Source organism: Eublepharis macularius, chromosome 19 (assembly GCF_028583425.1).
Source record: "Eublepharis macularius isolate TG4126 chromosome 19, MPM_Emac_v1.0, whole genome shotgun sequence".
NCBI lineage: Eukaryota > Metazoa > Chordata > Lepidosauria > Squamata > Eublepharidae > Eublepharis > Eublepharis macularius.
Genome location: NC_072808.1, coordinates 1,973,923 through 1,987,556, shown reverse-complemented (window position 1 = coordinate 1,987,556; position 13,634 = coordinate 1,973,923).

The window sequence follows — 13,634 nt, the reverse complement described above, 5'->3', positions numbered from 1 at the left end:
ATTAGTGGAGCATCTGAGACCCCCCCTTACAATAGAAAAGCCTTTTTTGAATAATTTGGTTTGCAGAAAGCTAAGAGAATGGGGGCTCTCCTGACCTCAGGCAGGCTGTTCCACTTGACAGGGGCCACCACATAGAAAGCCCATGTACAGGCTGCTGTTGATTTTGCCCATGTGTAGGGTGGCCCTGTTCAGATAAGCAAAGTGAATGAGTGAGCTATTCCCAATAAAGCACCGATTCGCCCCCCACCCCAGATTCTCTCCCTCCTTACTAAAAAAAAAAATAGGCATCTATATTTATGATAGCACATCTTTTTAAAAAGATAATAAAAAGAAGAGAGGAAATATTCTGGGTAACAGCGTATAGACACCAAAAAAGGCATTTCTTAAAAGCTTCCATAAAGTCAGTAAATCATTTTTATATGACTGCGAGCGGCCTCGTCTGTGGGAAAGGGGTGATCACGTGGGATAAACATTTTTAAAACAGCACATCATATAATCTCATGGACTTTTAACAATTCCCCTCCCTTCTCTTTACTGTCGTATATATTTCTGCTGACTGAGAATTCATTTCCCACATCAGGCTATGCGGGTTCCTCAAAAACTTAAGTTTCAATATACTGTTTTAACGTGCTAGAATATTCCTTTTTGTAAAACATAACAAATATATAGGCTTGGCAACAAGATTTATTTTGTTCATTTGAAACAACAATTTATATGATGCCTCTTCAGACACCTGCTGAAGCAGCTCACAGAAGTAAAACCATACCATGAAATAACAAGAAATGATGAGAACTAGCCACAAAAACAAGTGAACAGCACAAAATAGCATTAAAATGTTCATCTGGCTTTTAAAAAAATGGTAGCTAAATGCCTGGGTTAAAAGAAATGTTTTTACTTGATACATGCAAGTCTTACAGCGTGTAGGCATTACCCTTACAGGCTAACCTGAAATTAATGACTAGAATAATTTGTCCGCTCTCAAAGTAGAACAAATGGCTCTTGAGGTTTATCATGATATCTGTAATAGGACTCTAAATTATCTTTTAAGAGCAGTGATGTTATTAACTATCTTATCTTTAAAGAGCCGTGCTGTATTGTGGTTATATACAATGGAGAACGCATAGTTACAAATAAGTACACAACTTGGCTGCATGCCTGGACAACATCTTTGCAGCCTCTGCTTCTGTTCTGGCTAAAGAAACATAAATAATCATAAGGCTAGGATGCATTTTTCCTCCCAACACTCCTTACCTCCTGCAACCTGATAACGTGGGACACGGGCTAGCTAGGAAGTTTATAAGCAATGTAAAGTGTGAGGAAGAGAGAGGTCATACATGATATAAGACAGGGAATTTAAATTCAGATATTTAAGTTTGGCAGGAGATGACCTCACAGGCAGAGGAGGAGTTGAATGGTTGAACCTGGAAGTGACACTCCAAGATGTGATCTCCCCTTCCTTAACTCAACTCTCCACAGATGCTTCCCCCAGATCTCCAGGGGCACCCCCCCCTCCCAGCAGCTGGAATTGGCAGCTCTACTCTCAAGGACAGGCATACTGACAAACTTACAACAGCATAGGGAAGCAGTTCAGAACATAAGCCTGTACAATACATTACTCCCACACCATATGCAAGCACAAGTTTTGACGCACTGCGCTCATGATACTGCTGTACCAGACCTGCTAAAGCAGCAAAGCTAGTTAATAACATCGTTTTCATGCAATGGAAAAGGAGTTAGCCACGTTAGTCTGTAGCTGCAAAATAGTAAAGAGTCCAGTAGCACCTTTAAGACGAACCCACTTTATTGTAGCATGAGCTTTCAAGAACCACAGCTCTCTTCATCAAATGCATCTGACGAAGAGAGCTGTGGTTCTCAAAAGCTTATGCTACAATAAAGTGGGTTCGTCTTAAAGGTGCCACTGGACTCTTTACTGTTATGATATAATGCAGGAAGCCCCAGGGATGCCAAGTGCCAGCACAGACCGTGGGGAAAAGATTACCTTTGCCTCACTTTGTTAAAAAAGACACACAAAGGAGCAAACTCGCCAACTCTTAATGGAACAGAGGGGAGAAAAGCCTCTCTAGGAATCCCATTACTTTTAGCTCTTCGCTTGAAGTGGAAAACTCCAAATATTCTCTGGCTGGGTCCAGGCTGGGAAATGCCTGGAGATTTTGGGGGTGGGGCTTGGACAGGGTGGGGTTTGGGGAGGGGCCTCAGTGGGGTATAATGCCATAGACTCCACCCTCCAAAGCACCTATTTTCTCCAGGGGAACTTATCTCTGTCACCTGGAGATCTGTTGCAATTCCAGGAGATCTCCAGCCACCACCTGGAGGCTGGCAAACCTATGCGGGAGAGCACTTGTCATGATTTCAGCTCTCAAGCAAATGGTTAAAGCAACGGGTTAGGGAGTCCTTGGGAGGCTTCCAGCAGTTGTTCAAGCCTCCTAGACTACCCAGCCGTCATGCCAGTTGAACAAAATGAGGACGGTGGACTGCTTAGTGCATCCCACCCACCACCCATGCCTGCAAACTGGGCCCACGGCGTATTCAGCCCTGAATGAGAAGTCGTCCCTGTATGAGTCATCTCCAGGGCTAATAAATAATTTCTAGGCCAAATGCTAACCACATGTTCTTTCCTCCCACCCGTGTCACCGGTAGTAAAATATTGCTGCCAGCTTCAACAGCAGTCTTGAGGAATGAAGGAAGTTCAGGCTGGGTGCTCATGCAACTTATTTTTTTTTTATAGAGCTATTCAATCATCCTCTTGACCCAGTTTTATTTGCTTTGTTCCAGGGACAAGCAGCCACCTCCTCCATTTATGACGCTGCTACTGACACCTTGCATCTAGGGACAACCAGATTGCGCTTGGGGCGTTTGCCTCGCCTAGAAGAAGAGACAGAACAACGTGGAGGAAAAAAGATGTCCTGGCCCCTTAGTAGAGGCTTGGATGTTATTGGCCTCCAAGCCACTTCAGTTGCCATTTTCTGCACATGGTAAAGAGGCAGGACGTTTTTTCTCCTGACTGCCGGCATTCCTAGATTTTTCCAATATAAAGTCTCTTTGGGGGTAATTCACACTACTTAATTTCTCCATATACTGCTGTATCCTCCCAGGCCTTGACAAATTTTCTTTGGCTCTCACAGCCAGCCCAGAAGTTTAGAAGCCAGACTCCTATTTCAGCCTTCAGAGTTTTGTATTTTACTGATCATTTTTAAAATTTATTTTATTTAAAGCATTCATTAGTTGCCTTTCCTCCAAAGATGTTCAAGGCGGCTATTTGTTGCTACGAAACCTACTAAGGCAGCTCTTCACAGTTCCTCATAATTTTACTTTGACAAAAGTGTAACAGTATATAAATAATATGGGGTAACCGTGGTTGTCATCCCCACAAGAAAAGCTAACCTCTAAACCTAATCTAAATTCTCCTCAGTTTCTTTACATTTCATTATTACTTTAAACAGTTATTAAACATTGAAGCCAGTATAGAAAGCAACTGGTTAAGAAATTAATCAATCTACCACTGCTGAACAGTGACATGTTAACATATAAAACAAGAACAAGAACTTTACGTTCATGCATTTTATGTCATACAACAAAACATGTTGATGCATATTTACAAATAAGTTCTGTACTTCTAACGAGGATTGCACATAGACACTACAATAAAACCATTGCTGGTGGCTCTTGTTAGTTGGCAAGCCCTGTTGTATCCGTATACATGATCACCTAAAGGAAATCAATGCTGCGATCCAACATGTATTCTCATTTCTGTCTAGACAAAGGATGAGACGAGATGTGTTAAGGTGCTACATCTATTAATGCTTCCAAATCTTTAGAGGTGGTATATTCTCTTCATTACCCTTCTGACAGAAGTGTATAGGTGGTTAAGCACAGGAGTGCTTAAAAGGCTACTGTCATACATGGAAGAATGTTATCTTCGAGTGTCTCTCTACACAGGGCATCTTAACACGGGGATGTGCAACTGAACGATCTTACACTTGTTCTCCCATTGTGGATACACATGCACTGCGAGCGAGACGGAGTACACTTGAATATAAGACCCCAAAGAAAGTAAAATAATAAAGAGTCCTGTAGCACCTTTAAGACTAACCAACTTTAGTGTAGCATAAGCTTTCGAGAACCACAGCTCTCTTCGTCAGATGCATGGAGGGTATGAAGAAACTGGCCAGAGATATATAGGTGGTGACGGGGGTGGGGGTGGGGGGAGAGGGTGCAGGGAGTGAGGGTCATGTAAATGTAAATCCTAAACCTATTTGTGCCTTTCCTAACCAGCGGTATATATTTATATATATATATTCTGGTTACAGAACCTACTAGGGGAGAGGTGATCCTGGATTTGGTCCTTAGTAATGCTGAAGACCTGGTGAGAGATGTAAATGTGATTGCACCACTTGGGAACAGTGACCATAATGTTATTGAGTACAACATATATATAAATAGGAAATTGCCAAATAAGACCAACACAGCCATGTTTAACTTCAAAAGGGGTAACTTTTCTGAGATGAGGGGGTACGTGAAGAAGAAACTGAAAGGGAAAGTAAAAAAGGTCAAAACACTTGGGGAATCTTGGAGACTATTTAAAACTACAATCCTGGAAGCTCAAATTAAATATATACCGCTGGTTAGGAAAGGCACAAATAGGTTTAGGAAAAGGCCAGCATGGTTAACAAGCAATGTAATAGAAGCTGTAAAAGGTAAAAAGGATTCTTTTAGGCAGTGGAAAACTAGTCGGAGTGAGGTTGATAAAAAGGAGCATAAGCTGTGGCAAAAAAAGTGCAAGTCTGTGATCAGACAGGCAAAAAGGGAATATGAGGAGCATATTGCAAAGAACATAAAGAAAAACAATAAACAATTCTTTAAATATATTAGAAGTAGGAAACCAGCTAGGGAGGCCGTGGGGCCCTTGGATGACCAAGGCGTAAAAGGATTACTAAAGGGTGATAGGGAAATGGCCGAGAAGCTGAATGCGTTCTTTGCTTCTGTCTTCACTGTGGAAGATAAGAAGTGCATGCCCACTCCGGAAGCACTGACTTTGGGAGGGGTTTTGAAAGACCTGAGTCACATTGAGGTGACGAGAGAGGAGGTTATGCGACTGCTAGATAATTTAAAAACTGATAAATCACCGGGCCCAGATGGCATACATCCAAGAGTTCTGAAAGAACTCAAGTGTGAACTTGTAGATCTCCTCACAAAAATATGTAATCTGTCATTAAACTCTGCATCTGTTCCTGAGGACTGGAAGGTAGCTAATGTTGTCCCCATCTTTAAAAAAGGTTCCAGGGGAGATCCGGGAAATTACAGGCCAGTCAGCCTGACGTCAATACCGGGTAAGTTGGTGGAAACTATTATCAAAAATAAAATTAGTGGGCACATTGATGACCAAAAGCTGATGAGGAAAACTCAGCATGGGTTCTGTAAGGGAAGATCTTGTCTCACCAATCTGTTAGAGTTCTTTGAGGGAGTGAACAAACAAGTGGACAAGGGAGACCCGATAGATATTGTTTATCTTGACTTCCAGAAAGCTTTTGACAAAGTTCCTCATCAAAGGCTCCTAAGTAAGCTCAGTAGCTATGGGATAAAGGGCCAAGTCCTCTTGTGGATCGAAAACTGGCTAATTAATAGGAAACAGAGAGTGAGCATAAACGGGCACTTCTCACAGTGGAGGGTGGTGAGCAGTGGGGTGCCACAGGGGTCGGTATTGGGTCCAATGCTTTTTAACTTGTTTATTAATGATTTGGAATTGGGATTAAGCAGTGAAGTGGCTAAATTTGCAGATGACACGAAATTGTTCAGGGTGGTGAAAGCCAGAGAGGATTGTGAGGCACTCCAAAGGGATCTGTCAAGGCTAGAAGAGTGGGCATCCATGTGGCAAATGAGGTTCAATGTAGCCAAGTGCAAAGTAATGCACATTGGAACCAAAAATCCAAAATATAAATACAAGTTGATGGGGTCTGAACTGGCGGAGACTGACCAAGAGAGAGATCTTGGAGTCATGATAGATAACTCACTAAAAACGTCAGCACAGTGTGCGACTGCCATAAAAAAAGCTAATGCTATGCTAGGGGTTATTAGGAAAGGGATTGAAAACAAATCAGCCGGTATCATAATGCCTCTGTATAAATCGATGGTGAGGCCTCATTTGGAGTACTGTGTACAGTTCTGGTCGCCACACCTTAAAAAAGATATCATAGCACTGGAAAAAGTACAGAGAAGGGCAACTAAAATGATTAAAGGGTTGGAACACTTTCCCTATGAGGAAAGATTGAGGCGCTTGGGGCTCTTTAGCCTGGAGAAAAGACGACTGAGGGGAGACATGATAGAGGTTTACAAGATAATGCACGGGTTAGAGAAGGTCGAGAAAGATGTGTTTTTCTCCCTTTCTCACAATACAAGAACTCGTGGGCACTCTATGAAATTATTGAGCAGTCGGGTTAGAACAGATAGAAGAAAATACTACTTTACACAAAGGGTGATAAACACATGGAATTCGTTGCCACAGGAGGTGGTGGCAGCTACAAGCATTGCCAGCTTCAAGAGGGGACTGGACAAATATATGGAGCAGAGGTCCATCAGTGGCTATTAGCCACAGGAGATAGATGGTATTCTCTTTGTGGGGAGGTGGTGCTCTGTTGTCTTGGTGCTGGAAGGAAGGCAGTGGGAGGGCTTCTGGTGTCCTGGCCTCACTGACAGTCCTTTAGATGGCACTGGATTTCTAGCCACTGTGTGTGACAGAATGTTGGACTGGATGGGCCACTGGCCTGATCCAACATGGCTTTGCTTATGTTCTTATGTTCTTATGTTCTAAATCAGCTGCAAAAGTCATGAAAGAGGCGGAGTGCACAAACCAGGCTGGGTGTGACCCCTTCCCTCTATCGCTGAATCTGGAGTGCCTGAAGGCAGTTACTTCTCGGAATGAGATCCAGAGTCTCCAATCCAAGTCTGACTGAGTCAAATTTACATATGAATTCCAATTCAGCAGCTTCCTGTTGGATTTTGCTTTTGAAATGTTTCCGTTGAGCTATGGTGATCTTGAAGTTCTTGGTGGAATGTCCTGGTAGGTTGAAGTGTTCTCCCACTGGTTTCTGGATGTTGCCGTTTTTGATGACAGATTTTGCGACCCCAGACTAACACGGCTGACTCTTCTGGATCACAGAAAATAAGTCACTTGAGCGTCCCCGTGTAAGATGTCTTGTTTAGAGAGGCTCTTCGGGAGATAAAACGAATGTTGCTGTTGATAGACTGCCAGTGGAAATCTTACTTTGCAAATGTACGACAGCAATTAAAATGCTGACACAGTGTGGTGTGGCGACTTCTAGGCAAGTTTTGGGAATGTCTGAAAACTCTGAAGGGACCAATTGTAAACAGCCACCCAGTGCAATTATTTGCATTCACGAGCATAAACAAAAAATGGGGAAATGTAATTCCATTTTCAGATCTTTACAGTATTCATCTGGGATTACCTTCCTCACGTTTTGGGCATTTGTATTAAGCTCTGACTAGTTTTAAAGCTTCCTGCTATTGGTTTCAATGGATTCCATTGTTGATTGTATGGTTTTTAGATTTGTCACGAACAACGCAAGCATTTGGAGATGTGGTAAATTAAATGCAGAAATTGTTAGAGAAAGATGAAAGGGAGCATTCTTCTTAGGCAGTCTTTCATTAGCAGAGATTGTATTTCATGCTAAAATAAACCAAAGTACACAGATCAACCACTGAAGATTCTCAGCGTGCCTCACTCAAAAGTTCATGACCTCAGCAGAAGACCTCCAATACATACCTGAATTTGAATAGATTCTTGGCAAAAATCTAAAAATAGTTGTGCCATTTAAGGCCCTGCAAATCTTGATGCTATGCAAGACTCATTAATAGGGTGCATTGGCTTGCTGCCAAGCCCTGAATGTCCCCAAATAAAAAGTCCAGACAAGAGGCTAGGAGATCCCTGAACTTATCGACAGCTGCAAGGTGAACAGATCTTCACTGGGACCATTGCACAGGGGGATTAACTCTTTTCACCCATTTTTTTTTGTTTTGAGTTCAACCAGGGTGGTGTAGTGTTTAGAGTTCTGGACTAGGATCTTGGCAGATTCCAGTTCGGGTCTCCAATCGGCCATGGAGGCTTGCTGGGTGACCTTGAGCCAGTCACACTCAGTCTAGCCTACCTCTCAGGGTTGTTGTGAAGATAAAATAAAGGAGAGGAGAATGATGTAAGCTGCTCCCATTGCAGAGAATGGCAGGGTAGAAATAAACAATAAAAAAATTGCTCTGCCAGATAAAAGATGCAACTAATCATTCCCGAGATCCAGTTACAGACACAGAGGATAAAGGGATCACATTTATTTTTTAAATGGAACTCCATATATAAAAGCATGCCAAAAAGAGGTTTCCATCCCACAACAGCTTTAGCTCTTGAGCCGCAATCCCCTATGCAAGAATAAATCCCATTAAACACAGAAGTACGTATGTTTAACATCAGGCTGTGTAGCTCTCATAACTGGAAAATCCTACATGTAAAAATGTGTAGGGTTTCCGAGGATAGCAATAACTACTATACTTACCGTTGATATACAGCTTTTAGTATTCAAAGTCCTTTGCATATATAGTATTTATAACAGTCCTGTAATGTAGACCAGTGTGATTATCCACACACTGCAGAGCTGCTTGCCTATGGTCGTCTAGGGAATTCATGACAAATTTGGACCAAGGCTGTCTTAGAGCCCAGTTGATTCTCTTAGTCACTAAGCTACATCGCCTGGTATTTTGGCTTGTTATTTGCAAACTGCCTTCAACCATGTGCAAGGAAGTCTAGGAACTTAACAAGAACCACAATGATTTTTTAAAAAAAATTGTTCCAGGAAGGGAAATCCTATATTGACATATTATTGAATATTGTGTTATACTTACTGAGTTTCTGGATTTTTGTGCATGGACAAAAAATTCAGGGGGTGAAGATGTGTGGCTCTGGTATACATCTAGAATTGCAAACGCTGTGTGCATCTTAAACCATTTTTAGCCTGCCTTTTCTCTTAAGTGCTCAGGGCAGCACATATGATTTACCCCTCCTCATTTTTTTCTCCACAGTGAGGCAGGTGAGGTCAAAAGTCGACTGGCACAAGGAATACCCAGTTAAGTTTCATGGACGTGTGAGGAATTGAATCTGGGTCTCTCAGATCCGCTCCAACTCTCTAACCACTACACTGGCTCTAAGCAGGTCTGCTCAGGAATAATTCCCATTTTATTCACTGGGGCATACTCCCAGGCAGGGCTTTTTTTCTGGGAAAAGAGGTGGTGGAACTCAGTGGGTTGCCCTTGGAGAAAATGGTCACATGGCTGTTGGCCCCGCCCCCTGATCACCAGACAGAGGGGAGTTTAGATTGCCCTCATCGCAACTCCCCTCTGCCTGGAGATCAGGGGGCGGGGCCACCAACCATGAGACCATTTCCAAGAGGTTCCTGAACTCTGTTCCACCGCGTTCCCCCTGAAAAAAAGCCCTGCTCCCAGGAAAGTTTTCTTAAGATTGCAGCTCCAGTCAGTTACATTTAGACCAGATTAGACTAGAAACCACCCCTTACAATAAGTTTAAAGCTTTCTTGCTATAAAAAGAAGCCTGCTTCTGTACCATCATACCAACTGAGAGACTACCTAGACTTGCTTGGTGTTTCATTCCTACTATCTCTGAAGCAGAATGAGGGCCAGTAGTTGACCATAAGGTTTTATTTCTTTATCCTCAGGGTGAGATCATGGAAAATCTTGGAAGTCCTGTTGAGGCTGATCCAGGCCAGTTTCACAGGAAATTGGCTGGGGTGGGCAGGAGAGTAGAGAATCTCTTCCACCTAGAGTCAGTAACCAGGGATGGAAAACTGCTATGATCTGTCACACAGAGAATAGATGGCCAAGAGAATTCCAAAGATCCCCCCTGACAAAGCTGAGTTGAAATGCGTAGGGGATGTACAACATTAAAAGAATTTTCTCTTGCCACCAATTTCTGTTTCTTCTTCGTTTTGACAGTTCTAACTGCCCTTTATAGGTGCTGTTTCAGAGTTCCAGCTCTGAAGTTTACAGGAGTTCTGTTGGTGTACCACCACCTTGCTACCTCCATACCTGAACAGCAGGAGGTGGCCTCAGACCATGTGTTGAGGTACCCAAGATTCGTTGTTCTTGGGGGCTTTCGATCTCCATGCCAAGACCTTATCTGGACCAGTTCAGGATTTTGTGGTCTCCTGCAGGGGTGGTGTTGCTTGAACATAGGACTTAAATCTGTAAGAATGTAAGAACCCTGCCGGATCAGATAAGCGGTCCGTCTAATCCAGCATAATTTTACAAACTGTCGTCATCCAGTTGCCTTGCAGGAGCATAAAGACTAAGGCCTTCCTCTGATGTTACTTCCCAGCACTGGTACTCAAGAGGTTTAGTGTCTGACTGCGGAGTCTTCATTTACTCACAGCTCATAGGCACCGACTGCTCTCTCTCTGAATCTGTCAGGCCATCCACACCAGTAGCCATCAGCAACGAATCCCATAATTTAATGATTCATTTCAGTTTAACTTAATAGCGGCTCACATGCTAGATTTGGCTTTCTATCTCAAGCCGAGTGTTTGATGGTATGGGAAATTCTAACAACTCTCGTCACAGAAACTGACAACCTTCCATCTCAAGACACGGATGGACAACTTCCCTGTTGAAATGGCCGGCACGGCTAACAAAGCTCTTGGAATTCTGAAATGACCTGGGTGGTTAACAAGGTTGCTCTTAGTTACCCCTTCCATCTACCAGAACCTGTCCAGCTTCTCCATTTATTGAGGGTACGGGGCAATAAAACTGGTGGGCTTGAGCACAAGTGGCAATTTGAGCTGACCAAACATATATTAGAGCTCATTTTCACTCCCGGTGATGCCAGAAAAGCCTACTCACTTCTCTGCTGATATCCCCACAAAGCTCTCCTGGAGACCTTTTCTGAATCATTTCTTTAAAAAAACGATATTGCTACCCCCCGCCCCCCCCCCCCCGGACGATACAAATCCCTAGATCGTTTCAGGCAGGTAGCCATGTTGGGCTACGGTAGAACAGCAGGATTTGAGTCCAGCGGCATTTTAGAGACCGACAAGATTTTCAAGGCTAAAGTTTTCGGGAATTAGAGCTCCCTTCTTCAGATACCTGCTATCTACTTGGTATCTGAAAAAGGGAGCTTTGACTCTCAAAAGCTTATACCCTGAAAATCATATTTAGTCTTTAAGGTGCCATTAGACTCACACAGCTGAGGCAGTAGTTAGCGCGCAAATTTGCAGATAAAGTGCTCAGATTTGCTTCAACTTCAACTTTACTGATTTAGCAGAACAACTTCAGAATGCTACCAGAGGACAGCTTAGGTAGAAGTCCTTGCATGAATTTCGTATGTTGGAGCCTGATGCTAGGCACAGTTCACACTTGGGGATGTGCAAACGACCACCTTTGCCCTTACTGGCTTGTTAAAGCTTGCTCGAGCTATGAGACTACATGGGTCCAGGAAGCAGATGGTTAAGAGACTGAGCTAACTTTCCCTGGAGGAGACTTCCCTGTACTTAGAAGATACTGTTGTCTGGTACTAATTAAAATCATTATTTGGGCCAACATACTTGAATGAGCGGGTGGTTGAACGACTTCCCAGAGAAAATGGTTACCTATACCCATTTAAGGTAAGATCCCAGGCAGGTTTTGGAACGGCAACTTCCTTGGGCAGCCTTACTGATGAATGTCTGCAGAAAAATATAACTCTGATGATTCTCCCATACCTCTTGGCAGCTTTTGAGACCCTCACTCAAGGTATCCTTCCCAACTGGCTGGCACAGCACAGCATACTACAATAGCAACTTTATTCTTAACTGGTTAAGCAGTACTAGGTGGTACTAGGAGACCACTAGGGCACAACCTCATGGTACTTGCGCTAGGGGATCCAGTAGGATTCCGCGCATCTGCTCTATCCCATTTAACCACTGGAGGAAATGCCTAGCAACAGTTGGCCAAATAGCAGGAATGGGGTATTACCAATATGAAGCAAAATTACCATTAGCTGACCAGATTATTTGGAGCTGGGTCAGGGTCAGTAACTTTTAGCTCAGCTCAGAAACCAAATGAGACTGAGCAGCTGCTGGTCTTAGCAGGGAATGAAGAATCAGCTTGTTTTAGAAGGGGTTTAACTCTCTCTGAATAGGTTTGCACCTTAGGAGTCAAAAAAGATCCACCCGTTCTGAAGTTTCAACTGTGGCATGTTACTGCCTCTAACCAACTTTCATTGGTTTGCCTGTTCCATGCTTTCTTGGCAAAGTTACATTAACCAGAGTTGTTTCGATGACGTTTGGGTCGAATTACTGCAACGTGATCTACATACAGCTAACATAGATCCAGAGGAGTTAGCCGTGTTAGTCTGTAGTAGCAAAATCAAAAAGAGTCCAGTAGCACCTTTAAGACTAACCAATTTTATTATAGCATAAGCTTTCGAGAATCAAGTTCTCTTCATCAGATGCCTGATCAAAACTGGGCAGTTTTGATCAGGCATCTGATGAAGAGAACTTGATTCTCGAAAGCTTATGCTATAATAAAATTGGTTAGTCTTAAAGGTGCTACTGGATTCTTTTTGATACAGCTAACAGCAGTTGCAAAAGAACTTCTTTGATTACAGAGCCATTTCCAAGCACAACATTGGTGCCTCTGGAACCCTAACTGGCTTTCCACCAAACTACCTAAAGGACCGTCTCTTCCCCTATGTACCTACCTAGACAGTATTAACCTCTTGTTACGTGAGCCTGTATTTTCTGGAGTGAAACAGATGGCTACCAAAAAGAGGACCTTCTTTGTACTGACTTCTTGATGGAGCTCTTTTCATGCTGTGATTTCCCTGGAACCTACCCTTTTTAAAATGTTAGGTATCAGCTGAAGTTATATTTTGTCTTTAAGGCACTTGGTGATAGCTAGTGTCTTTGGTCAGTTTTATAAACTAGAACTACTCTTTTTTAATTAATTTTGATTTTGGCCAACATTTGCTTCTCATTACTGCTTGAGGCGTTCTAGCATTTACTGGTTGTTGTTGTTTTTTTGCTGTTTATTGAATTCTGTAGTCTTTGCAAACTGCCTTGTCAACCTTGGTTAAGGAGCAGTTTGCGTGCTTTGATTAAGGGTTGCCGCTGTATTATCTCTTAGTGTAACTTGCAAGGTGAACTGTAAGTTTACTACTTACCTAAATGTAGGCAAGAGGTAAGGAAAGCGAGAGAGATTTGCTAAGCTTTGACACCTCAAGCCCCCATTTCAGTAAATATCCAGGGAATAGATCAATTCATGCTAGTATCTGGGGAAATGAGGAGACTCACAAAAGCTCATTTTGAAACAAATGTTAGTCTTTGAGATTCTACTGGACTTTCACTTTGTAATCATACTGGACCAATCGTACAGGCTTGAACGCTATCAAGTCTTTCACAACAGAAGCGGATTATCCTTCACCTACGCAGAAGTAGGCATGAGCTATCTCAGCTTTATTTCCGGTCATATGAAACCAGGTTCCTACGGAACAGAGGAACACTGAACTTAGCAGTAACACTGTGAAACTGGCATGCTAGCTAAAAGTAATTGACCAGAGAGATTCAGAT